The 26,667-nt window shown below is 42.8% G+C and overlaps 1 protein-coding gene and 2 long non-coding RNA genes across 3 annotated transcripts in view; all 3 read left to right on the top strand.

The window, feature by feature from the left end:
• LOC141351161 (uncharacterized) overlaps positions 1-26,667 on the top strand; it is a 510,144-nt gene that overhangs the window by 373,855 nt on the left and 109,622 nt on the right. The window lies entirely within an intron of this gene.
• LOC141350921 (uncharacterized) lies at positions 5,044-6,736 on the top strand. Its single transcript, XR_012359010.1, has 2 exons — positions 5,044-6,392; positions 6,500-6,736. It is a non-coding gene; the product is annotated as an uncharacterized lncRNA (long non-coding RNA).
• Positions 11,770-13,452, top strand: LOC141350920 (uncharacterized). Its single transcript, XR_012359009.1, has 2 exons — positions 11,770-12,002; positions 12,457-13,452. It is a non-coding gene; the product is annotated as an uncharacterized lncRNA (long non-coding RNA).

Genomic DNA, 26,667 nt, shown 5'->3' with positions numbered 1-26,667 from the left:
GTGATTTAAGCTGCTCTTAAGTATTCGCCCGGGTGTTGCCTTCGTCCAATCACCCGGCGTTCTTGTTAATTACCCGCAGCTGTCCGTAGTTTGGCTGATTACAGCCCTCGCGGTGCTACCGGATGTCCGGTGTTTTCTCTTCCCGGTCCGGGCGGAAACATCCGGGCAGAACCAAACTTTCCCAACTTTTGGTTCCGCCCAATAGATCGTCACTCCTGTGACATCCTCCCCCGCCAATGCATTCTAGTCCCTAGAATGCCTCGGTGTCGTCCACTCACCGTACCGGGCTGGGGGGCGTCCTCGGTTCTCCCGTTGGGAGCGTCTCACGGGTGAATCGGGTTCAACGGGCTCGGGTGCTAACTCTGGTTGCCTCTGGGCAGCTGGAGGTTCAGCCGGTTCGGGTGCCGGCCCTGGCTGTATCGGGGCAGCTGGAGGTTCAGCCAGTTCGGGTGCCAGCGCTGGTTGCATCTGGGCCGCCGGGGGCAGCGCCACCACAGGTCGACCCGGTACCACAGCCCATCCTTCCGTCCAGGGGGCCGCCGGTACTGGTTCCATGGGCCCTTCCTTCACGGCCTCGGGGTAGTTCGGACAGGGGCGAAGCATGTTTCGATGTACCACCCGTTCGGGGCCAGGTTTTCCCTCGGGCCGGATGGTATACACTGGTTGTCCCGGCCTCTGCTGCTTACAGACCACATACGGGGTAGCCTCCCAGCGGTCGCTCAGCTTTCCTTTTCCCTGTCGCCGGTTATCCCTCGCCAGGACCCTCTCACCTGGTAACAGGGGGGCATCTCGAGCAGTCCGATCGTACAACCGTTTGTTCCTTTCTCCTGCTGTCTGTATTTTCTTTGACACTTGCTCATATGCAAAATGTAAATGCTGGTGGTGGCGCCCCACCCACTCCGTCACACTCACTTCTTCCCGGTCTGCGGCCACTCCCAGGACCAGGTCAGTGGGCATCCGTACGTGCCTGCCGAACATCAGGTAAGTAGGGGCATACCCCGTTGTGCTATGAACACTGTTATTGTATGCTTGCAGAAGATTTGGTAAAGCACTCACCCAGTCGCTCTGCTGTCGTTGATCCAACGTCCCCAGTAGTCCCAATAGGGTCTGATTAAACCTCTCACAGCTCCCATTTCCCTGGGGATGATATGATGTCGTATGGGTTTTAGTGCATCCATACAACTGGCATAACTCACGGATTACTTTTGATTCGAAATTGGCCCCTTGGTCGGAGTGCAGAAACTCGGGACATCCAAACGTCTGGAACACATTTCGCCATAGAGCTGTGGCGGTGGTGTTGGCCGTCTGATCAAGCGTCGGGACCGCCCAGGCGTACTTAGTAAACAGGTCTGTGATCACCAGGATGTTCTGATAACGGTCCTGGGGGCGGCCCAGCGTCAGGAAATCCATTGCCATTATGTGGAGGGGGGCCTTTGCATGGATGGGTACCATCGGCGCTCGGGCCTCTCGTCTCGATTTAAACAGTGTGCACCGAGGGCAGGCTTGAATTGAGTCATGCACAGACGCCTCCAGCCCAGGCCAGTAAAAGAATCTCCGTAGTAGGGATACGGTCCTCTCCTGTCCCTGGTGTCCCAACTGGTCATGATAGGCTGTGACTAATGCGTTTACCTGGTCGGCGGGTACCACGATCTGGCTCACTTCCTCACCCGACTTCGGGTCGCGGGTCTTCCTACAAAGCACCCCTTCCTGTAGCTCCAACTTCTCCCACTGCCCCAATAATCTTCTCCCAGTCTCCGTCTGGGCCAATCTTTCCGCCGACGTTGGCCGTTTGCTCTGCTCTACCCACATTTTCACCTGGCACACGTCCCGGTCCTGGGCCTGCCTCTCTATCCAGCGGCGGGGGTCCCACCCCCAGTTTCCTGGCACGGCCTCCCGCTGGCCTCCTGGCGCCTCCACGGCCCCGATCATGTAGCCTTCCTCCTGGCTATCTTCCTTCCAATACCCCCGGCGTCTGGGGCTCTTTCCCTCCGGTAGTCTCGAGAGAACATCTGCGTTCGTATGTTCTCGCCCGGGCCGATACTGCAGTTGATAATCGAAGTTAGCCAGCTGAGCCACCCACCGCTGTTCCACGGCCCCCAGCTTCGCCGTCTGTAAATGCACCAGAGGGTTGATATCTGTAATGACCGTTACCTTGGCTCCCCAAAGATAGTCCTTGAACTTCTCGCTCAAGGCCCACTTCAGGGCCAGCAGTTCCAGTTTAAAGGAGCTGTAGTTGGCATCATTCCTCTCTGCCGGGTGGAGGCTTCGGCTCGCATAAGCGATTACCCGCTCTGTTCCTTCTTGCCGTTGGGCCAGTACTGCTCCCAGTCCCAGGTTGCTCGCGTCTGTATACAAGACAAAAGGTTCAGAAAAGTCGGCGTACGCCAAGATGGGGGCCTGTAGCAATTCCTGCTTCAGCCTCTGAAAAGCCAACTCACAATCATTATCCCAGTTAATGGAGGGCGACCCACGGCCCCGGCTTCGCCCCGTGCCAACCAGCAATTGGTTAAGGGGCTTGGCGATCTTCGAGAAGTTTTTAATGAATCGCCGATAATACCCCACGAACCCCAGAAAGGATCGTACTTGCCTTACAGTCTTCGGTGCGGCCCAATCCTTTACCGCAGAGACCTTCTCGGGGTCCACGGCCACCCCTGCTGCGCTGACCACATGTCCTAGGAACCTCACTTCTCGCCGCAGCAGATGGCATTTATCCGGCTGCAGCTTCAGCCCATATCTCTCCATAGCTCGAAAGACTTCCTCTAGGTGTCGGAGGTGTGAGTCGAAATCTGGGGAATACACAATCACATCATCCAAATATACCAATACTGACTCCATCAACTGACCTCCAAGGCAGCGTTGCATCAAGCGTTGGAACGTGGCCGGAGCGTTGCAGAGCCCGAAAGGCATCCGGTCCCATTCAAATAATCCGAACGGGGTCGTGAAGGCGGTCTTCTCCCTGTCTGCCTCGGCCACTTGCACTTGCCAATATCCGCTGGCCAGATCTAAGGTCGAGTACCAGGCTGACTGCGTGAGACTAGCAAGGGAGTCTTCAATTCGTGGTAAGCGGAATGCGTCCTTCTTTGTTACCAGGTTCAGCTTGCGATAGTCCACACAGAACCTCCAGGCTCCCGTCTTTTTCTGTACGAGAACGATGGGGGCCGCCCAGGGGCTACTACTCTCCCTGACGATGCCCCTGCCCAGCAGGCCCTGCAGAAGCGTGCGTACCTCCGCATACAAGGTGGGTGGGATGGGTCGGTACCTCTCCCTACTTGGCCCTGCGTCCCCAGTGGGGATGTGGTGCTCCACCACCCCGGTGCATCCGTAGTCTTCATCGTGCCTTGCGAACACATGTTGCCACTTCCGAAGGAGTGCCTGCAATTCCTGTGCCTGTACCTGTCCCAAGTCGTCCCCTTGCAATGACTCACCCGCTAGATGGTTTGGCACACCTCTTCCTAGATTATTCGACGGGGCATCCATTTGAGTCAGGGCCACCTCGATCACAGTGGGGCACACCTGACGAAAACTGACGTCCCTTTCCTCCCTCACCTGGTGGGGCGTGACCATCGTTAGCCGGGCCAGTCGTTGATGTCGGTATAGTTGTACTGCGTAGGGGTGCTCATTTCGTACCCTCACAGGAATCCTCCCCCGGCGGATCGCCGCTAGTCCCCGTGCTACCTCCACCTGTGGGCAGTCCGTGTGTGGCTCGACCAACACCCACTCCTCTGGGTTCGCTTCCCGAAGGGGCACTCTTGCCCACACGATAGCCTCACTCCTAGGGGGAATAGACAAAGCAAAACGGCACGTTACTCTCCCCACTTCCTCCCGGTCTCTACGCACCTGGTTCATTTGGACCCGGCGGCAGTCAGCCACTACGCGCTCCCACTTGGGCCTCTCAGCAGGTGAGATCCTTGGACCAGGCCTAGCCTGGAATATCTCTTCCCAGCACTCGGAGAGGACATTCATGCCCAATAGGGCTCGATGGGTGCCCAAACACTTATCTTCAACGACGATCACCCCTTTTTGGGGGACAACGACTCAATGTACTTCCAGATCCGTCAGGCGATAGCCAATGTAGGGAATTTCCAGGCCATTAGCGCCCTTTAACGTCAGCCAGGGGGCCTCCGCTCCTTGTGTTCCCCCTCGTCCGAATATCTCCTTGGAGAGGCTTTCTGCAAACATCGTTACCTGTGAGCCTGTATCTACCAGGCACTGAATCCACTTGCCACACACTTTCACTTCTGCCACCGGGCTATGCCCGATCATCTGTTGTCTTGAGCTGTCCCTTCTTCCCGGGTCTTCTCGAGGGGCCCCGGCCACACGACCCACTGTGGCCGGTCGTCCTAAAAACCCCCTTCAGATGCCCTGCGGGGCCCACACTGACGGCTAATATGTCCTGGCTCACCACAACGGTTGCAAATCGGTCGCCCCTGGTCATCCCATTCGAACCGGGGCCGATTATAACGGTTTGGTCGTCCCGGCGGCTCTCGGCTCCTCTCCGAGTACACTCGCTCTCGGGGTGCCGGCCTTGGTTCCTCCCGCGCCCTACCTTGGCGCAGCTCTCCCAGGAGGGTCTTAGACATTTCTGACATCTGTTCCCGGACGTCTTTCAAGAGTTCTGCCTTCAGAGCCTGTTTCCAATCCGTGCGCTCAGGTGGTGGTGGCACGCTTTCGTTCACAGCCGCACACACTGGAGTCTCACTCACCTCAACCTCGTTGCCCTCCAACGCTAGCGCCTCCTTCCTTAGATCTTCAAATGTGAGGTCGGGGTCTCTCCGAAACTGGACCCTCAGACTCTGTCTCACGGGGCCCTCTTTCATCCCCAAAAGGAATTGGTCGCGCAGCAAAGTCTCTCCATCTCCCAATCCATGATCACGGCGGGTCTGTAACCGGGTGAACTGCTCTCGCAGTCTCAGGGCAAAAGCTCTAATGAGTTGTCGGGGGCCTTGCTTACTATTAAAAAATTGGGAACGGAGGACGGCTACGGGGGTGTGATCACCATATTGCTCGGTAAAAAACTGAAATATAGTTTGGGCACTGGTTCGGACAGCTTCAGGGGCGGCCTGTACTTCTCGCCGCGCTTCTCCCTCTAGGGAGTTCAGCACGAACTGGAGCCGCTGGGCTACACTAAGGCCTTGCAGGTCGGCTAGATACTCCAACTGGGCTTTCCATTCTGTAAGTCGTACTCCCGACTCTGTCCCTCCATACTTTTGGACCCAAGGGCTGCCCATAAAGACAGGCACCGCACGGGGTTGGGCTGCGGGTCCCGCGTTGTCGGTCATTGGGCTAGTCTGGTTACTCAACTCGAGGTGGAATCCTGCCGACTACGCCAAAATCTGTCACAAGCCAGGGGCTGGCCGCTAGTGTTTAAGCCACGCCCCTTCTAACTTCCACCTCGAGGAGGTCCCCAAAACCAACCCAATGACCAGACAACAACGAGTACAGGTAAGTATAAAAAATATTCTTTATTTATTTAAATATTTAAAATATACGGGGACTTGGGGAAAGGGGAATTAAAACTAAGATCAGGATCTGTCCTCCAGGGGGGGGGGGGGTTTACGTCGGGGAACGGGCTCTCGCCTCTGGTTCCCTCTGCCCGTGGCGCGCTCCTCTTCCTTCCTGGAGGCAGAATAAAATCACAATAAATATGGGTATGTACTGTTTCCTGTCCGTGTACCTGCGTGTGGTTCGCGGCACTCCGCCGTCTTCCCACGCAGCTCCTTGGTTGTCGACTCACTCTCCCTTCCTGTTTTCCCTTTCTCTCCACAGGCTACAGCTGGGGCATGAAGACACAGTGGATCGTTCTCGTGAGAGTCTCCTCACCTCTCCACCGACTACAGCTGCTGGGTAAGTATGAATTTTCCTCCTCGACTCGTTACTTTAGTGCTCACACTTGTTCTCTCTCTTCTCCCACAGACAACAGCTGGGACACAAAAGCGCAGTGAATCAACTCCAATTTGTTCTCTCACCTCGTCGCTGACTACAACTCCTGGTACGTATGGTTCTCCTTCACAACGGGTCTCCTTAGAGCTCACACTGGTTCTCTCTCTCTTCCTCCACAGACGACAGCTGGGACACAAAGGCACAGTGAATCGTTCTCGGTTAGTTCTCTCACCTCGTCGCTGATTACAGCTTCTGGTACGTATGGTTCTCCTTCACAACGGGTCTCCTTAGAGCTCACACTGGCTCTCTCTCTCTTCCTCCACAGACGACAGCTGGGACACAAAGGCACAGTGAATCGTTCTCGGTTAGTTCTCTCACCTCGTCGCTGATTACAGCTTCTGGTACGTATGGTTCTCCTTCACAACGGGTCTCCTTAGAGCTCACACTGGTTCTCTCTCTCTCTTCCTCCACAGACGACAGCTGGGACACAAAGGCACAGTGAATCGTTCTCGGTTAGTTCTCTCACCTCGTCGCTGATTACAGCTTCTGGTACGTATGGTTCTCCTTCACAACGGGTCTCCTCAGAGCTCACGCTGGTTCTCTCTCTCTTCCTCCACAGACGACAGCTTTCTTCCCTGTTGATGGACAGACTGAACAGGATATACTTCTCGGGGTGGCGGACTTACGATAACGGCTAGGCGTACTGCATCGACCGGCAGTGGTTTCCAAGATAGCGCCGGGGACCAAACCCTCTTGGCTGACTCGTTGGTTCAACAGAGGGGCGGAAGTGTCACGCCGTCACACCCGGGTCGAGCGCTGCCCTTTCCTCGACGCCCGTTGGCAATCGACAACCGGACCGGGGCGCCCCTTTGTAGAGACCTCGGGGCAGCGGATCTCCTTCGCCTCTGACTCTGTGATGATAAACAGCACACAGATAAAGTGGCAATGAAACTGGTAATACTCACACCGCCAGTCGTACAGATCTTCACCGCCACTCCTAACACAAGTCCGCCAAGCGTCTGGCTACGAAAATACTTCAGGAACTACTCCGTAATTTCTAAGGCTGAAACACACTCACAGCATAATCATACACAGGGTTATTCTAGAATCCGTTTTCCTCTTCAGCGCCCCTAGCGAGTGACTGGAGGCGGGGTACGTCTGACACGACACAGCAATCTCACTGCAATATACACAGCACCACTTCAAAGTGAAATTTCTACATCCAAGACTCACCCACCACGCTCAGTGCACACAATAGACGCCCGTCTTCCTTCGCCTTGCTCTGGACAAGAATGTGGAGATGGTAACACGGCCTAGCAGTTGTTTTCCGTCACTGTGGCTGTCTCACACAAAGATCTTGTGGCTCACCCACCACGCCGTCTCAGGGGCGGGGCCACTGACTCTCGCTGGAAAGCACTTAAAAGATGTCCAGGTCAAATACATGCAAAGTACATTCAATGAATGAGTTCGTTTACTCACAACTGCGGGGCTTCTGTTATCTCACGCTTCCTTAGGTTGACTTCTCCTTACGATAATTCCAGCAACAACTCACGATAGCACGTTCCTTCTTCCTTCACTTCATTTATACAAGGTCAGTCTCCACTTACTTTCCAACCCGTAAGGTCTTCAATATCTGCATCCGCCGAAATCCCACGATGCACAAAGAGAGAGAGAGAGCAAGTCCAATAATCCGACTGGCATACCCGGTGAGTTTAACTCAGCGCTACAGCACACACCAACACTGATCATAACAACAACACAAACTGTGATTTAAGCTGCTCTTAAGTATTCGCCCGGGTGTTGCCTTCGTCCAATCACCCGGCGTTCTTGTTAATTACCCGCAGCTGTCCGTAGTTTGGCTGATTACAGCCCTCGCGGTGCTACCGGATGTCCGGTGTTTTCTCTTCCCGGTCCGGGCGGAAACATCCGGGCGGAACCAAACTTTCCCAACTTTTGGTTCCGCCCAATAGATCGTCACTCCTGTGACAGATGGATGCACTTTTTTTGGACTTGAAGGTCGTGGACTATGGCTGGACCCCGTAATATTACATTTAATCAACTGAAAGATCTAAAATATTTTCTAAAATATCAGAAAATGTGTTTGTCTGAAAAACGATGGACATATGCAACTCGGACAGCTTGGGGGTGAGTAAATCATGGGTTTAATATCGTTTTTGGCCGAACTATCCCTTTAAGGGTAACAGATCATTAACAATTTAAGTATGTATTTAAATCTGTTTATAAACAAAAAGTGTTAGTGTTATCCCATAAAGTAATGTAAGTAATATACTGCAATATCACACAGTCAATAAATCTCATGACATTATTTATTAATTTGTAATAGTGTGCAAATGCATTCATGACCCTCTGAGCTGTATTAATAATCTGTTGTCTTCAGCTTCTGTGTTTTTGATTGGTAAAAGCCTCATAGTGTGTAGTATGATTTTTCTTAACATGTCTACAGTGTCACTTACCCAGAAAGCAACAGTTAAAGCGCAGTTGGACCAATATGAAAACGATGAGCACCTAGTCACAGTCAACCCAGTGACTGGATAAGTAATCTGGTCATAGTGAAGAACTCAGAGAAACTTAGGCTCTGTATTGACCCCAGACCCCTGAACCAAGCGCTCAAGTGGTCCCATTACCCATATGATGTGCTGTACAAGCTGCTTAAAGCAAGTGGACGCGCGGGACGCATTTCTACAGTGCCGCCTGGATGCGGAGAGCAGCGTGATGACTATTTTGGACGCTGTGAAGCAGGAAACGCTGGCTGAAACTCTCTTTTGCCGTGTCGGTTGCGCCAGAGCTGTATCAGAGTAAGCAGCAAGAGCTCCTGGTGGGCTTGAAAGGAATTAAGCCTATAGGTGACGACATCTTAATTGTGGGCTGTGATGACACAGAGGAGGAAGCCATCCAAGACCATGATGCAAAACTCACCGCACTGATGGACAGATGCAGGGAAGTAAGATTGAGGCTGAGTCTGAAAAAGCTGCAATTTCGAGTTAAGAAAGTCCACTTTCATGGTCATGTCCTTTCGGCCAAGGGCCTCAAAGCTGACCCTGACAAGGTCGAAGCAATTCTAGACATGCCCAGCCCCACAGACACTAAAGGTGTGCAGCGTTTTGTGGGGTTTGTGAACTACATATCCAAGTTCGTGCCGCGGTTATCAGAAGTCTGTGAACCACTGAGGAGGCTGTTGGACAAAGACGTACAGTTGCACTGGCCACCGAAGCACGATGCTGCCATTAGGTAGATCAAGACGCTGATTATAGCTGTACCTGTTTTGAGGTATTATGACATCAACAGGCCAGTCACCATACAGAGCGACTCCAGCTATACAGGCCTGAGCTGCTGTTTGCTGTAGGAAGGACAGCCAGTTGCACTTGCATTCCGTGCATTGTCCCAAACAGAGCAAAAATATGCTCAAATAGAAAAAGAGTGCCTGAGCATTGTGTTTGCCTGTCAGCGATTCCACTACTACTTTTATGGGAGAGGTGATATTACAGCAGCGACAGATCACCGCCCGCTGGTGTCCATCTTCATTAAACCCCTTCATAGTGCACCAAAACGCCTCCAGAGCATGCTACTTATGCTTCAAATTTACTGCCTCAAAGTGGTGTACAACCCAGGCCCAGAAATGTACATCAGTGACATGCTCAGCAGAGCTGCTACCCTGCCACAGAGCATGGACACACAGTGCAGTCGTGAAATGGTCTGCAGCTTGCGCGGCAATTCAGCAGACAGACTATTTGAACGTCACCAGCCAACGCCTCACTCAAATCCGACAACACACAGAGAAGGATGAGTGTCTTCAGATGCTTAAGACTGTCGTGCTTGAAGGATGGCCAGACTGCAGAGAGGAGACGCCCATAGTGATTAGAGGGTACTGGGCCATCAGAGACGAAATCAGTGTGCAAGACGGCATATTCTTCAGAAGCCAGCATGTTATCATTCCTAAAATGTTGTGATCGGAAATGCTGAGACGGATCCACTACAGCTACATAGTGGGAGAGGCTTGCTAAAGGCAAGCCGTGACACCCTATTTTGGCCTAACATGCAGGGAGAAATCAAAGACTTGCAACAATGTTCTGTGTGCAATGAGTACACACATGAACAACAGAAAGAGACCATGATGTCACACCCACTACCTACACGTCCCTGGCAGATAGTGAGCATGGACTTCTTCAACCACGCAGGAAAGGATTTCCTGCTTGTGGTGGACCATTACTCTGACTTCTGGGAGGTCGATCTGCTTCCTGACCTCTCAGCTGAAACTACGATCCTGAGGTGCAAGGCTCAATTTGCACCCATGGCATACCAGACAGGGGTATTTCTGACTGTGGATGTCAGTTTGCATGTGGAGCTTTCAGGATATTTGCAAATGAGTTGTGCTTAAAGCCAATGGCAAAGCTGAGTCGGCAGTTAAGATTGTAAAAAACCTTTGCAGAGTACCCATGGAAAGCTATTCTCCACTGGAGAAACATGCCTTCAGAAGGACTGCACTGCAGTCCTGCACAGTGTGATGTCGCAGAGAACGCTCCTCCCTGTGATAGACCAGCTCCTGATCCCCGACTCATCAATGAGGTACCAGACAAACTGTGTACGAAACGCCAGATGGCGAAACTGAGCTATGACAGATCAACAAAAGATTTGCCTGAGCTGAACATCGGTCAGCCCATCAGGATCAAACCACTCCCTGATGACAGGACTGGCTAGTGGAGAAAAGGGGTGTGCCTGCAGCAGGCAGGTCCCAGGTCCTATGTTGTTTATGTGGAGGGAACAACGTACTGTCGCAACAGGGTCGATCTTAGATCAGCAGAGGGAGTCCCTTCGTTGTCATCAGGGAATCTAGAACATTCCCCAGAGCTTCCTGGGGATGCACATGCCACCGAGGAGGAAACTGCGAGTGAGGATAACAGTGAAGAGACAGGCACCAGTAATGGAGGGGCACCCCATTCATCACAAACCATTTGCACCCCACATCGAGCGAAGCAGGGCCAGTCATACTCCCGGAGTGGCAGGCTAATTAAGCCTCGGGATAGATTGAACCTTTAAGTGGGGCAAACTGAACAAGAAAACAAAAACAATGCTAACAGCTGTCGTATCAGTATTTGTGTTCTGACAGCTGTGTTAGGTAATAGCCTGTTGATAAGTTGGGGTGTTCCTTGCAGAGTTAACAGGGGGAGTTTAATCAGTTCTTGTGCTGATCAAAAAGCTGTAGTACATGAAAGCGCTGTGCATATATCGTCTTTGTATTTCAAAATCTATATCTGACATTGTTATTATTAGAGTGTATCGTGAATTATAGTTACACTCCTAAGTCTTGCTTGAGGTGATCCATGATTCTCTTTCCCTGAGTGTGACATACTTATTGTAACCCTTTTCAAACCTCATTATGTGGTATGGGGCGGTTTCCTGGACAGGGTTTAGGTTAATCCAGGATTAGGCCTTATTTATATTAGGCCATTTAAGAAGTTTTTACAAACACTCCTTAAGCTGGTGAGCTGGTTTTAGCTGGTCTCCCGGCTTGGTTTTAGCTGGTATTGCTGGTGTAGCAAGCTGGTCTAGCTGTGGTTTGGTCACTTTTTAAGCTGTTCTATCTGTGTTTTGGTCACTTTCCAAGCTAGTCTAGCTGGACTTAGCTAGTCAGACTGGAAGACCAGCTGACCCACCAGATTGTCCAGCTTTGCCAGGCTGGGAGGACCAGCTTAAACCAACTACTGCTGGTCATAGCTGGATTTTTTAGTAGGCAGGTGTGCATCTTGAGACTAAACAATGTTAAAATTACTCAGGACAAGGTGCTTTTAAATTAATGTTGCTTAAACAAGCATTTTAACATAAGCCCTGTCTGGGAAACTGCCCTATTCACCTTATTTTTCACGACAACAAGGGCGGCGCCATTTCGCTCATTTTGCCAACGTTCTTCCGGCCGCATAGACGATGAGCAGCTGAGGCAGTGACTGAAGGCGACACGTTAAAGCTTAAAAAGCTCACCCGAGCGCCTTTATGTTTCTTTCTTACCAATTTTAAGCCATCTGAGGAACACCCTTATCCCAAGGTTCGACCACGATGTTCCGGTAACTTTAAACCACGCCGGGTGTTGAAAAGGTGGCCAGTTTCAGGTAAGCTATCTTAGCTAACTTGTGCTCGTTCGCCTAAAGTTAGATTTGTGAAGTCCGTTCTACAAATACACTTAAGATCAGTAACGTTAGTTTATAAAATGCAACTATTTGAATGGTTTTAAATGTCCACCTATATTTTTATATTTACGATAGTACAACGAGATATTATAGTACATTGCATTCTTACAGTAGCCCACGTGATTCCTACGACATTTCAGATGCTAGAATGTCAGTTCATTTCTCATTCAGATATTGATAATGACATATTAAACAACGTATTATTTAACACTGAAGTTAAAGGCTGTGTGTATAATGTTACTGTCTCTTTTTAATGCATGTCTCTCTTACACACTGTTCTGTTTAAGTATGGGTGCCATTTATATATTAATTCTCATGATGCAAGTTTATTTTAAATACTAACATAAAACTGTTAATGGTTATTTTGTTTTCACAGATGCATTGATGTGTAGTGATGCAGTGGACAACTGTGAGGATGATACAATCAACATGTTCCTAAACTGTGATGCAGAAACACAATGGGAGGATCCATCCGTCTCTGACCACAACTACACTTTAAAATCACAACTCAACCTGAAGCAACCTACATCTGATATGGGAAAACAATGGTGCAGTTTCCCTGACAGGGCTTATCCTGGTCCCAAGCTAAAATGCATATGTGAGCTACAATAATTTAAAAACACCTTTTACTGAAATACCTCAACATATATGAGTGCCATTGTTTTGTCACAAGATACGCACCAGTCTTGTTTTTTTGTAGGGTTTGTTTGTAAAAACTAAAATGTCCTAATATAATTAAATCCTAGTCCTGTAAACCCTGTCCGAGAAACTGCTTCAATGTGTTGAGCTGGCACAAATGTACATATCTCTACTGAGAAACAACCATCTTTCTCAGCTTTACACAGGGTTGATATTGCATCCATTACACAGTCGCCAAGCACTTTACCAGTACACACACCAACAGCTTCCAGATAAACACTTGGGATCAGCTCCTGATGACTCCGATAAAGCTGTGTCGTAATTTATTGCAGGGTGGTCTTGCTTTACCTGTTGTAAAGTTACATTAAACCTTCATATGTGATCAGATGTCATGCAGTGATATTAAACATTTACAGTGTGATCAGATGTTGTGCATTTATATTAAACCTTTACAATGTGATCAGATGTTGTGCATTTATATTAAACATTTACAGTGTGATCAGATGTTGTGCAATTATATTAAACCTTTACAATGTGATATGATGTTGTGCATTTATATTAAACCTTTACAATGTAATCAGATGTTGTGCAGTTATATAAAACCTTTACTATGTAATCAGATGTTGTGCAATTATATTAAACCTTTACAATGTGATCAGATGTTGTGCAATTATATTAAACCTTTACTATGTGATCAGATGTTGTGCAATTATATTAAACCTTTACAATGTGATCAGATGTTGTGCATTTATATTAAACATTTACAGTGTGATCAGATGTTGTGCATTTATATTAAACATTTACAGTGTGATCAGATGTTGTGCAATTATATTAAACCTTTACTATGTGATCAGATGTTGTGCAATTATATTAAACCTTTACTATGTGATCAGATGTTGTGCATTTATATTAAACCTTTACAATGTGATCAGCTGTTACATGTCATGCAGTTATATAAACCTTTACAGTGTGATCAGATATTATCTGCAAGGAATTTCTTAAACCATATGTGAGCTTTGTAGATTCCACTTAAAAGGATTTAAGTCTCCTGATTTGAAGGAATAAGTGTTGGCAGTTTGCAAATGAATTCTATCATGGTACCACATAAAAACGAAATAGTTATTAGCTGGCTAAGGTGCACATTTGCTATAAAAAAAGACGAAATCACTGTGTAAATATTGGTAGACATACTTTTAATAATTTTCAATGCTGCTCCATCAACTCCTGACAGGACGAGGTATATGCCAGGTTAGTTGCCGCGGCCGCTTCATATCGTCTCACCACGAGACGATTGATGGGATAATATAAGACTATCCGAGCGTCGTATGAAGTTTTAACCGTCCTCCTAATTTAAAACATTTACAGCAGTAGCGATATTTGTCATTTCGCTAAAGTTATAGTGAACTACAAACAATCTTCTAACCACCAAACTAACCACCGAATGCACTGTGCCATATGAGCAGCGGAAGTCGGTTGACAAAATGCGGAAGAGCGAAGAATTAAAAAGGGGCGTGGCGGAATAAGGTGAATAGAGTCAAATTGTTTTATGGTTTGTATTTTAATCTCAACACCTTTAACCTTATCATTATTAACACCTCTCAGGTAAGGTAAAAATGACCTTAATTATTCAATTTATGTATACAACTTGGATGAAAGACTCTTGTTGATGTTTTTTAATAATAAAAAAACAATTCTTGTAGACGATTGTTTGTGATTAATATAATAGTGCTTAACTTAACTTAAAACTTAACAGCAATTAAATAAAGCTGAATTGCAGCCGATTTGTCACCTACCCCTAACACAACTGTTTGCAGTTATAATATTTCTCATTTTAAGCATGCAATAACTTCAATCCATTATATGCATCATCACTACTTTGATTACATACACATACATAAATCAAACTAACCTTGGATAAATAAAAGAACAGTTAACAAGGGTAAACAGAGTAATTACATAATTGTTATATTCATCATAAATATACAGAAAAGTCATATTCAGTTCAAAAGTTACATAAGCACTGCTTTTATGTAAATGGTTCACACTATGTTTTACTAATTTACCATATTACTTTTTGAATAAATAGCTACATAGACATAAAATATTATTTCTTCATTTCTAATGTTTTCGCATCTGATGATCTTAAAACCTTTGAAAAAAAAGAAAAAGTTATTATGATAAACTAATCAACATATTTTTTATTGAATATCCACACAGAGTATAAAAGAATTTACGAACATAACGCTTTGATACTCACCCTCCTCTCTAATAGCACACAAAGTTAAGTTCCTCCATACAGTTTCTGTTCTCCCAGTTCCGATTTTTTAGGTTTAGAGATCCACAGTAAGTGTAATTGGCAGGACAGGCTTGTTGTTGGGCACTAAGGTTTCCAGGATCCTCACCACTCAACCAGATCCATGAGCCTGCCAGGAATCGTAGACCTGTCCACACACTTGATGTGTCAGCAGTGGTTTGTTTGGCTTGGATGAGATGTAAATCTGTTGGCAGACTGGCCAGATCAGTGTGATGAGTCCTGCAGTATTGTAACGCGTCCTCCCAGCTCTTATTCTCTTTAACCACAATCAGTTTAGGGTCCCAATTGTAGCAGAAGTAAGAGTATGAATAACTACAGGAATAATCAGACAAGAAGCCCATTTTTATTAGACCGCAGATGTTGTTGTTGGCATTTTCATTTGGTTCTCCATCTGCCCAGTTCATAAAACTTGTCTGGCTTCCATCACTCCACTCCCAGTTGCCTGCAGAGATCTTTTTCAGACCAATCCAGTTTGGTAAGTGTGAACTAGTCCCACTTGCAGCGGTTAACGCTGTAATTTCCTCCTGGCTGTCAGCACTGGACAGGTCTACATAGTAGGCTCTGCAATAACTTTGAGCTTGTGTCCATGTCATGACATTGCTAAAATAAAAGTGTTGTCTTTTCAGAGCTGTTGTCAACTCACAATGAGCTGAGAGGAGAAGAGCAAACACGACAATCTTCATCTCTTCTGTGAAGGGCGAGTCAGTCAAAACTCTCCTAAAACACACTTTATATGTTAACACCCACTTTTCATTTATGCAAATGAAAGAAGTGAGCTCAGAAATAAAGTTTTAATGAATAAATGAATCCAGTACGGATCAGCTTTTATATGCTTTTACAAAAATTAGGAGAACACTCCAAAATTATTTTTGTTTAGGTCAAATTATCTTTTTTCATTCTGTGAACTACTGACAGTATTTCTCTCAAATTTTAGATAAAATATCGTTTAACCTGCAAAAAAAAATAAATGGGTCAAAATAACTAAAAGGATTGAAAATTAATTTTCACTATTAAACAACAACAATATATATATATATATATATATATATATATATATATATATATATTTTTTTTTTTTTGCAGCTGTATTTATTTTTAGAGCTAAATAATTTAACTATGATGTAGAATTTTTACCTTTCATAGAAAACCTTAAGTTAGATGTTAGTCTTTATGGGAACAAATCTTAAATTTTCTGTTGAGAAAGTCATCATTTTATTTAGACAAGCCCGACCATTCCTTTCCAAAGTGTCCATTGTCCTGTGTCCAAATCTGACAGATGTAGATAACAAAATAATTTATATACACTGCTTTACATTTGTAAGGATATCTTCATTTTTAGCTTTCAAATTTTGACTAGTGAGGTTGAGAAGAAAATAAACTAGTTTTTAATTCTTCGATATTCTTTAACCTCCTAAGACCTGGATTTTTTTTGTTGTTAGCACCATAATACTTAATTTTGTTTACCTGCGTAACCCATTGTACACAAACATGGACAAATGCTTCATGTTCAAAGAAAAATATTTGGTAATTGAATTTATTGGTTCTTCCTATATACCCCAAAATAGCTGGGAGAAATCTGAAAAAAAAGAAAAAACTCGGGTCTTTGGAGGTTAAACATTGTTCGTAACTCAAATATTTGCATTACAGCAATTATTTATTATTATTATTATTATTATTGTTTTATTAGAGTATCTACATAGTGAGTTTTATGAGGTCTTGAATGTGTTACACACAACATCACAGTTCGTTTGTCCTGTTGTTCACATTTATTAGACACTTGTATTAAGTAACATTTGCACTTGCTTTAGGATTTCTATATCTTTCTTTATTTCGCCATGAATTAAGATGTTTCTTAAAGACAAAATAGTCTTTCCTGTACCAGAGAAATTGTATTTCCTTTTTCAAAGAACATTATATAATTAAATACAATTTTTACTAAAGTAATTGTGTGTTTTTACTTTTTATTGTAGGTTATAAATATTCAGATGCACAACACTTATGCTTGTATTGTTGACACTTGTTTAGTAAAATCACATCTCACTTGTATTTATACCTTAATGTAACTTTTAACAAATTATTAAATGATAGAGATTTTAGAAAGGCAGTCTTTTGAATTTTTAGACCATTAAAAGATAATTGCCTGACTTTTACTGTCAAATGTCCTGTTTGTCTTCCTGTCAAGGTTTTACATGAATTTGTTTGCTTAGTACGTAATGTCGGCACCTGTGTTCTAGTCATTAGATGACATTTGTGTCAATGAGTTCTTTTAGCTTTTTTAGTCACGTCCTGTTTTTAAACCTTTTGTTACCCTAAATTATTATCGGTAGAGATTATGCACCTGATTTTAGTTGAATAAATGATAACGCACTGTCAGGCACACAGCTGTACCTTTTCTGATGCATGGGTCGTACCCTATGTTTCCGTTTTGTACCTTTACAGATACACTGTAAGATGTTGCTGTAGATTTAGCAGTACATTACTGTAAAATCCACAGTACTATACTGTATGTGTACATTACAATAAAGTACTGCAGTTCATAGTCAGGGACGTGCACAGGAATTTTTAGGGGCAGTTGCTCTGTCCTAAAAAAGGGCACCCCCCTGAAAAAAAACTTACGGCCTATATGAAGGACTGAGAATAACAGGGTCTTTATTAAAATCAGCAAACATGTTTGCCTAATGCCTACAAAAAAATAGTAGCCTAGGCTGCTTGTCTGCAAGCTATGATAGCTAGCTGCTATCTGTCTGATTATTTAGGCTAATGTGGCAAACTCAGCCTGGATTTATGAAAATTTTAACAGAGGTGGAAAGAGTAGCCAAAAACTTAAGTAAAAGTACAAGTGAGTAAAGAAATAATTATTCAAGTAGAAGTAAAAAGTATGCAATGAAAATAATACTCAAGTAGCGAGTTACTAGTTACTCATGAAAAAAGAAATCTAGGTATACATACATGCACGCGCACACACACCCACAATACAGTGCCCTCCATAAGTATCAGAACAGTAAAGACAACATTTTTCTTTTTGCTGTGGAGACCTGATATTGGTAAGATAAATATCAGTGTGTCAGAAGTTTAGAATGTCACATTTTATTAATCTTTGAGTTTCAACACATACATGCTTTAACAACAAAGAACAACAGCATTAAATGCTGATTTATGTGTGTTGTACCAAAATGCACATACGTGAATCAAACTGATCCTACACATTTTATGCTTTTCATGTGTAAACAATCAGGACACAGCTCAGTGCCCATTAAAAAAAAAAATATGACAGATTCTGTACTTTTGTATAATGTTCATCTTTTAATGTTTAGACATTTCTTGACTCCACAGCAAACAGAGCAATATGAAGGGCACTTATACACAGGGCCGCATTAAGAGCTCACTGGGCCCCGGGGCTATGAATTACTGCAGCCCCCCCCCCCAACACCACTTTAGGTCACCAACTACAGAGAGAACACATTTTTTTTAAAACACTGCTAAAGTTGTTTTACATAAATATAATCTAGAATAATTCAGAATAACAGTTGCACGAAAAAAGCTGTTAGATTAACACTAACCTGTAAACATGACTTGCTAATAGCGAATATAGGGGTGGGCGATGAGCTAAATGTTTTATCATTATACGAGTCATTTTATCTAACAATAATGATATACTTCACAGTCAAGTTATATTACTTTTAATAAGAATTTTATCATATGGAAATTTAATGCCACTAACATTTCAGAATTCTTTTGACCAATTTCCATATCACAAAAAAATAATAGTCACTTAAGAAAATAATATCAAGCTTACTGATGACAAGAGTTACAATTAATAACAATAGAACAAAGGCACACAAGAAATCGACCTACTTGAAAAACTTAAAGCACTGAATAATATTATATTGTGTAAAGTAATCAAATATACAGTACCTATCTTTCACTATAAATTCAACATTCATTCTTATTTATTTTACAAAAGTGATTCAGTCAATGGCAGTAAATTACTTTATTTCTGATGTTTGATTTATTTATTTATTTATATTTATTTAATGTTTATTTGACAGGGACAAATGGATAAAACATTGCTTTATAAAAAATACAAAGTAGATTCCATGCATACAGGTTTATAGCCAAGACTAATTTGCAACCCCTGTCCCTGGTTAGGCTTGTAAGGTTAAAACAGAGATTACAGAGTATTGAAGCACAAATTTATAGCTATTAAAATATATACAATAAATACATCAAATACATCAAATAAGATGCAGGCTTAAATAGATGTAGTAGTCACTATAACACAGAATCTAAACAAATGTATACATTAAGTTGTAGCCTGTATAATCAGCGTTCACAAAGTTGTTTCAGTTTTAGCCATTGCTTTAAATGTGTATTAAAAACCTTGAGTCCTTTCAGTGTTTTAATTTCTGATGGTAAAGCATTCCACCATTTTATGCCATTTTAAAGTGATGTCTGACCAAATGTTGTTCTACGTTTTGCGACTATACAGCCTATACAGTGCGGCGCGGCTTTTTATATTGCTAAGCAACCACCGAGTAAGCTGTCATGTCAATCAAATATTGACGCGTGAGCGCTCTTTTACTGTTAACTGTCATATTAGCAGAAACTTTAAAAATAGGACGCTTGCTCTGACCTTGTTTGAGGGTGAGAGGTGCACAAAGACGCAGGAGAAAGTGAGCGAGTGGAGTCCGGTTCTTCAAAGCCCTTGTAAACTTCCCTTACCACAACATAAGGCCCGCCTCTCCCCTCATTCGATTGGACAATGCGCCCGACGCAAATGACGTCGGGCGTTTCTCCGCTCTCAGCGCTTCTTCAAAAGCGCGTGCTGCGGCTGGCGGCAAAAACCTAATTTGTAGGGGGCGTGGTAAGGCTTTGGCAATCAGATGTCTAGTAGCAGTCAATCTGCTTCACAGCCAATCACGGGCCCCCTACTTGTTCGGGCCCCGGGGCTTTAGCCCTGCCTAGCCCTATGGTTAATGCGGCCCTGCTTATACAGTATGTGTAAAACTGCAACATACACAAACAGTACAGAAAAAAAGAATACAAACACAGAATAGACAAGCATTACAAATTAACTTTAGTCTCAATGTTGATGTAGCTTATAGCTGAAATATCAGACAAGTAAACTGACAAAGAGTTTTGCATTCATGTATAAAGTTAGAATCTTCTAAGATGGTCTGAGGACATTGACAGTTTACACTTACACAAACTGATTTTAGACAAAACTCATGTTTTCTTATGTTGACATGTCACGTGTGTTTTGTGAGAATCATTTACATCATACAGTACAGTATACAGCGAATCAGACGTCAATCATCGATGGATCTTCTTCAGTCTGTGCTACAATGCTTCTGGAGGCTGCGCGCGTTTACTGTGTTTGACGACGAACAGGTCGCGGGTATGTAATGGAGGGTACATGTGTGAAGTTTTGCTTTTAGTTAAAAGATTGGTAAATTCATATCCACGTCACCCAAAACTGTTTATATTCTGCGTGTTTCTACATAGGCTACGAGTAAAACAGCATCAAACGATTCCGTTTAGCAGCGATCTGAACAATTCATTCAGACTGATTCGTGAACCAATTCAAAACTTTTGCCCATTTGCTTTGTAAAGAATCGATTCAAAAGACTCATTTATTTGCAACACTTTGTAAGGAATCGACTCAAACGAGTCATCAATTTGCGAATGCCTCAGAAACACGAGACAGCAATTTAAAAATAAAATATAAATTTCGTAATTAATTAAAATACAGTAAGGAACGCTGCGCAATGTAAACTAAGTAAAAGTAAAAAAATTTCCTCCTCAGAAGGGCAACTTGAGTCGAGAAGGGCATATGGGCAGTTGCCCGGGCAACCTGAGCAACCCCCCTGTGCACGTCCCTGTTCATAGTGCATTCTGGGTATGACTATTCACCTTATTCCGCCACGCCTTTTTTAAATTCTTCGCTCTTCCGCATTTTGTCAACCGACTTCCGCTGCTCATATGGCACAGTGCATTCGGTGGTTAGTTTGGTGGTTAGAAGATTGTTTGTAGTTCACTATAACTTTAGCGAAATGACAAATATCGCTACTGCTGTAAATGTTAGGAGCACGGTTAAAACTTCATACGACGCTCGGATAGTCTTATATTGTCCCATCAATCGTCTCGTGGTTAGACGATATGAAGCAGCCGCGGCAAGTAACCTGGCATATTTAATTACCTCGTCCTGTCAGGAGTTGATGGAGCAGCATTGAAAATTATTAAAGTACTTATGCCTACCAATATTTACACAGTGATTTCGTCTTTTTTTAAAGCAAATGTGCACCTTAACCAGTCCAATAACTATTTCGTTTTTATGTGGTACCATGATAGAATTCATTTGCAAACTTGCCAACACTTATTCCTTCAAATCAGGAGACTTAAATCGGAATCTACAAAGACTTAAAGTGGAATCTACAAAGCTCGCATATGGTTTAAGAAATTCCTTACAGATAATATCTGATCACACTGTAAATGTTTAATATAACTGCATGACAGGTAACGGTATGATGTCTTTTGTATTATAGCCTTAACACATTTTGTTTCTCTTTATATTTGAACAGAATAATTTAAGTTATTTGCACACTTTAATTATAACTTAAATTGAGATTTTAGTAAATTTAGGGCATTTACTAAAAAGGACGTGAGAGCTCAATTCCAAATAAGCGCCGGAGTTGAAAATTTGCGTGTGATTTACTACAAAGGCGCAAATAAAATACACAGGCACAATAATGACATAAGCACATTTTTATAATGACCACTGCAATCTACTAAGAGCAGCGTAAGTTAGTACAGTGTCGCAAATAAGAGACCTCGGCAGGACATCGCAATGAAAATGCGGACTGCGGAGTGTGAAATTCCAGCTAAGTAAAAGTACACTATGAACCGGAGGACGAAAGATGAAGGGTAAAAGAAGTTTTGAAATACCTGATTTTACTTCTCCTCGTGACTTCTCCTCCTCTTTTCTCCAGCAAATTAAACATAGCATGGCTTGGCAAACTATATATTTATTTTAAAGTATGTTCCTCTGGCAAAACGTAATACTCTCCTCGCACCAGTGCTTTAAGTGGCCCAAAAGAAATGCCGGTACTCTATTTTTCTTTTTTTTTTTTTTTTGCTGACTGGACTTCTATATTGAAGGGGTTTTATATTCAGCAGTCAACAGACGACCTTGTAAAAAATAATAAATCCTTATATAAGTTTGTGGATTTGCTTGAGCTAGAAATAGCTATTGAACATACATAAAATGTGCAAAAGGTAGATATATAAGTAAAATTTTCAGCATGGTCAAATGCTCAAAAACTAGTTGTTCAGATAGAAAGAGCTTAAAACAAAAACTTTAAAATGACACCAAGACCATGTCTATGGGTTCAAGAATAACAAAATACTGGCAATTTAAAACTAGAAAGTAATCACTTATTTTGTCCCATTGTTTTCCATTTTGCGGGTGGTAAAACTAGTGTGTGCGTCGTTCAAACTCATTGAAATTTCGTTGGGCAGTGTCCCAAACCAAAAAGGGCACTAAGGGGGTGGTATTAGTATGGTTTTAATAAAGTATTATAAATATGATGTGTTATATTACTAGCATAAACTTAGACAAGTGATTATAATGGGAAATAATAACAAGAATTAAAGTGTGACAAAAAATATTCAATATGATTTACCTGCTGGCTTGATGGATCTTTGAATCCATGTTTGCAATGTTGAACTGCCTTTAAAAGCAGCCTCCCTTTTCGTTCTCTGTCTTTATTTTGTGAAGGCATTTGTGTTTTTTGTATTTTTTGCCTACAAAGTGTGCCAACAACAGCAAATTTAGTGTTTATATTAACTTAGATCTGATCGGGAACATTAAATCCATTAGACAAGCGATAATAATAAGAATGTGGATATTTTGTTGTTGTTTGCTTGCTAAGTTGTTAACACTTTTACATTTTAAAAATACATAAACTTCCAAATGAGTAATTCTGCGGTTTAACAGCTGATATAATGTAATAAATCTACCTGTTTATGCAACGAACTTCAGAAACTGTCGTCCAGGCAGAGAGTGCACACAGAGATGCTGCGGAGCGGGCGGGAAAACACGAAGTGGATTAGCGGAATCAGTGGATCTTTAGCGATCTTTAGGATCTTTTTATAGATCACAACCTTTGCGTGCGAAATTACGGAGTATAAAATACGGGAGATTTAAGGGAAAATACTAATACGGGAGGACGGCGGGAAAGAAGGGTAAAATACGGGACTTTCCCGGCCAAAACGGGATACCTCTCCACACCACGTTGAGGCTGTCTGACAGCAAAGGCGACGCATGCGCTTTTAAGTTGTAAACTCAAGGGTGTATGGGTAATGTAGTCTCTGCTCTCGGTGGGATGAATTAGGAAGTGTACATTGTGAAGAAGATTCTGAAAAGCGGCAGCGCAGCCAAAGGATTAAAACCTCTGATTTACACAGATGTGCAAATGAGCGTTCCGGTACGCTAAAAGCACGTTCTGGGCTCAGGGAGAGGAGGTGGTACGCTCAAGAGCTATTTTTAGAAGTGGCGGTACTGAGTACCGGCGCGTTCCGGCCCACTTAAAGCACTGCCTCACATTAATGTTAATGTAGGAAAACTTCCACAAATGCATATGCAATAAGGTCGCAAAAATAACACCTTTTCAGAGCTAAATATCTATTGCGTTGCTTTAGTAAGTTCAGTCGTTATTTAACACCAAAATGATGGTTTGTGAAAGCTGTTAGTAAATCTGGCCCTTAAAGGGGTCATATGATGAATTTTTTTAATTTGTAAAATAAGTCTTTGGTGTTCCCAGAGTCCATATGTGAAGTTTTATGTCAAAACACCCTACAGATAATTAATTATAACATGTCAAAATTGCCATTTTGTTGGCCTGAGCAAAATGTGCCGTTTGTGTCTTTTAACTCATTCACCGCCAGCCTTTTTGAGAAAAGTTGCCCACTTGCATTTTTGTGATTTTAACAAAAGTTTCACAAAATTCCCTGCAGGAAAAATTATCTTCTATAAATATATAAACATACAAATTATATCAAATTAAAGAACACACCATCTGCTTTCAAACAAACAACAAACAAACAAACAAAATGGGGAAAAACGTTTCATTATATATTTACTTTTTCCACTTAATTTGACCACTAAAATATGGATATTTCTCTTCAAAAATACAACATTTTGAGCAAAAAGCTTAAAAAAATGCGTTTTTGTAAAGGAATTTATGTTAGAGATCAGACTCAGAATGACTTAAACATAAAGACAGTTCAAATAAACCGTCAAATCATTTTAACTTCCGTTTTTGATAAATTGTCGGTTTATATAAACATGCATTTTAATCTGGGACTAGAATAAGCACTGTCTGGGAAACCCCATAGAGTGATATTGTTTTATGGTGTTATTTAAATCTCAACACCTTTTAGTTATCATTATTGATACTTCTCAGGTTAGGTCATGCAGCAGTTCCCAAACTTTTTCAGCGTGTGGCCCCCTTGTGTTCAGTGCATTCCTTCGCGGCCCCCCAAAGAACATTTGTGACAAAAAAACATTCTAAAACTCAATATTTTAATTTAAAAAAAGATTAAATTATACAAAAAAGTAGTGCTTTTGGTTAGTAACCTTATTTTTTAGGTTGAATTACACATTAATCCATGATAAATTAATGTATTTCATAAAATGTCATAAAACTGGGCCCCCCCTGGAACCATCTCGCGGCCCCCAGTTTAAATACCACTGAGGTAAAGTATTGTTAGTCAAAGCTTCAATCAGATGGATTTCTAGCATTAAGAAACAAACATTATCTACTCAAGCGTCAAGTTTATTTTATTCTCAAACAGTTTATAGTTGCAGTCTGGTTCTCTTCTGATGTTTGTGTCTTTGCTATAACCTCTCTGTTTGGCTCCTCTGTGTTTTTAATCTAATATATAACTCAATATTAACAAGCCTTCATAATATGAATGAAACTGCTCTACTACACACACACGCACGCACGCACGCACGCACGCACGCACGCACGCACACACACACACACACACACACACACACACACACACACACACACACACACACACACACACACACACACACACACACACACACACAATTTCTCAGATTAAGCATTCAATAACTTTAATCCATTTTATGCATCATCACTACTTTGATTAAGTACACAGACATAAATCAAACTTAGCTTTAGTTAAATAAAAGCACATTTAAACAAAATACCTACCCAATACATAATTATACATTATATTTATCATCAATATACAGAACATTAAAATTCAGTTCAAATATTACACAAGCACTACTTACAAATAAATTGCAGACACTGTTTTACTAATTTACCATATTATTTTGAATAAATAGCTAGCTAGACATAACATATTATTTCTTCATGTGTCATGTTTTCCCATGTGATGATCTTAAAACCTTTAAAAAAAGACAAAACAATTTTAGATGTCATTACGATAAACTAGTTGAAAATCATGCTTTTTTTGTACAAGAATTTCAGTATTGAATAAGTTTATGTAGCAAACAGTGAATATAAACACAGAGTATAAATGCATAACACTTTGTTGCTTACCATCTACTTTAATAGCACACAAAGTTAAGTTCCTCCATACAGTTTCTGTTCTCAAAGCTCTGAGTTTTTAGGTTTAGAGATCCACAGTAAGTGTAATTGGCAGGACAGGCTGGTAGTTGAACACTAAGATATCCCAGATCCTCATCACTTAACCAAAACCACGAACCTGCCAGGAATCGTAGACCTGTCCACACACTTAATGTCTCAGCAGTGGTTTGTTTGGCTTGGATGAGATGTAAATCTGTTGGCAGACTGGCCAGATCAGTGTGATGAGTCCTGCAGTATTGTAACGCGTCCTCCCAGCTCTTATTCTCTTTAACCACAATCAGTTCAATGTCCCACTTGTAGCAGAAGAAATATGTTTGCCAACTACAGAAATAATCAAACAATAAGCCACCGTAAATTAGAACACAGCTGTTGTTGGAATTTTCATTTGGTTCTCCACCTGCCCAATTGATAAAACTTCCCTGGCTTCCATCACTCCACTCCCAGTTATTTGCAGAGATCTCTTTCAGACCAATCCAGTTTAATTTGAGTAAACCAGTAGTCCCACTTGCAGTGTTTAAGGCTGTTATTTCCTCCTGGCTGTCAGCACTGGACAGGTCTACATAGTTGTCTCTGCAATAGCTTTGGGCATCTGTCCACGTCATGGCATTAGTGATATAAAAGTGTGTTTTATTCAGGGCTGTTGTCAGCTCACAATGAGCTGAGAGGAGAAGAGCAAACACGACAATCTTCATCTCTTCTGTGAAGGGCGAGTCGGTCGACACTCTCCTAAAACACACTTTATACGTTAACACCAACTTTACATTTGTTATTAATCTATGCAAATGCAAATGCAAAAAAAGAAAGAAAAACAACATGTCAGCTAAACAAAATTCATGAATAAATGAATATTTCCACTGATCGTTTTTTTAGATGCATTTACAAAATTAAGACACCACTCAAAAAATGTATTATTAAATTATTAATTTGTCTCATTTAAGTAAATTCTGTGAACCTTTTTCATTCTGTGAACTACTGACAATTTAAA

The sequence above is a fragment of the Misgurnus anguillicaudatus genome, chromosome 19, assembly GCF_027580225.2.
Source record: "Misgurnus anguillicaudatus chromosome 19, ASM2758022v2, whole genome shotgun sequence".
In the NCBI taxonomy this organism is placed as follows: domain Eukaryota; kingdom Metazoa; phylum Chordata; class Actinopteri; order Cypriniformes; family Cobitidae; genus Misgurnus; species Misgurnus anguillicaudatus.
The sequence above is the reverse complement of the archived record's forward strand: the minus strand, read 5'-3'. Positions and strand labels throughout refer to the sequence as shown.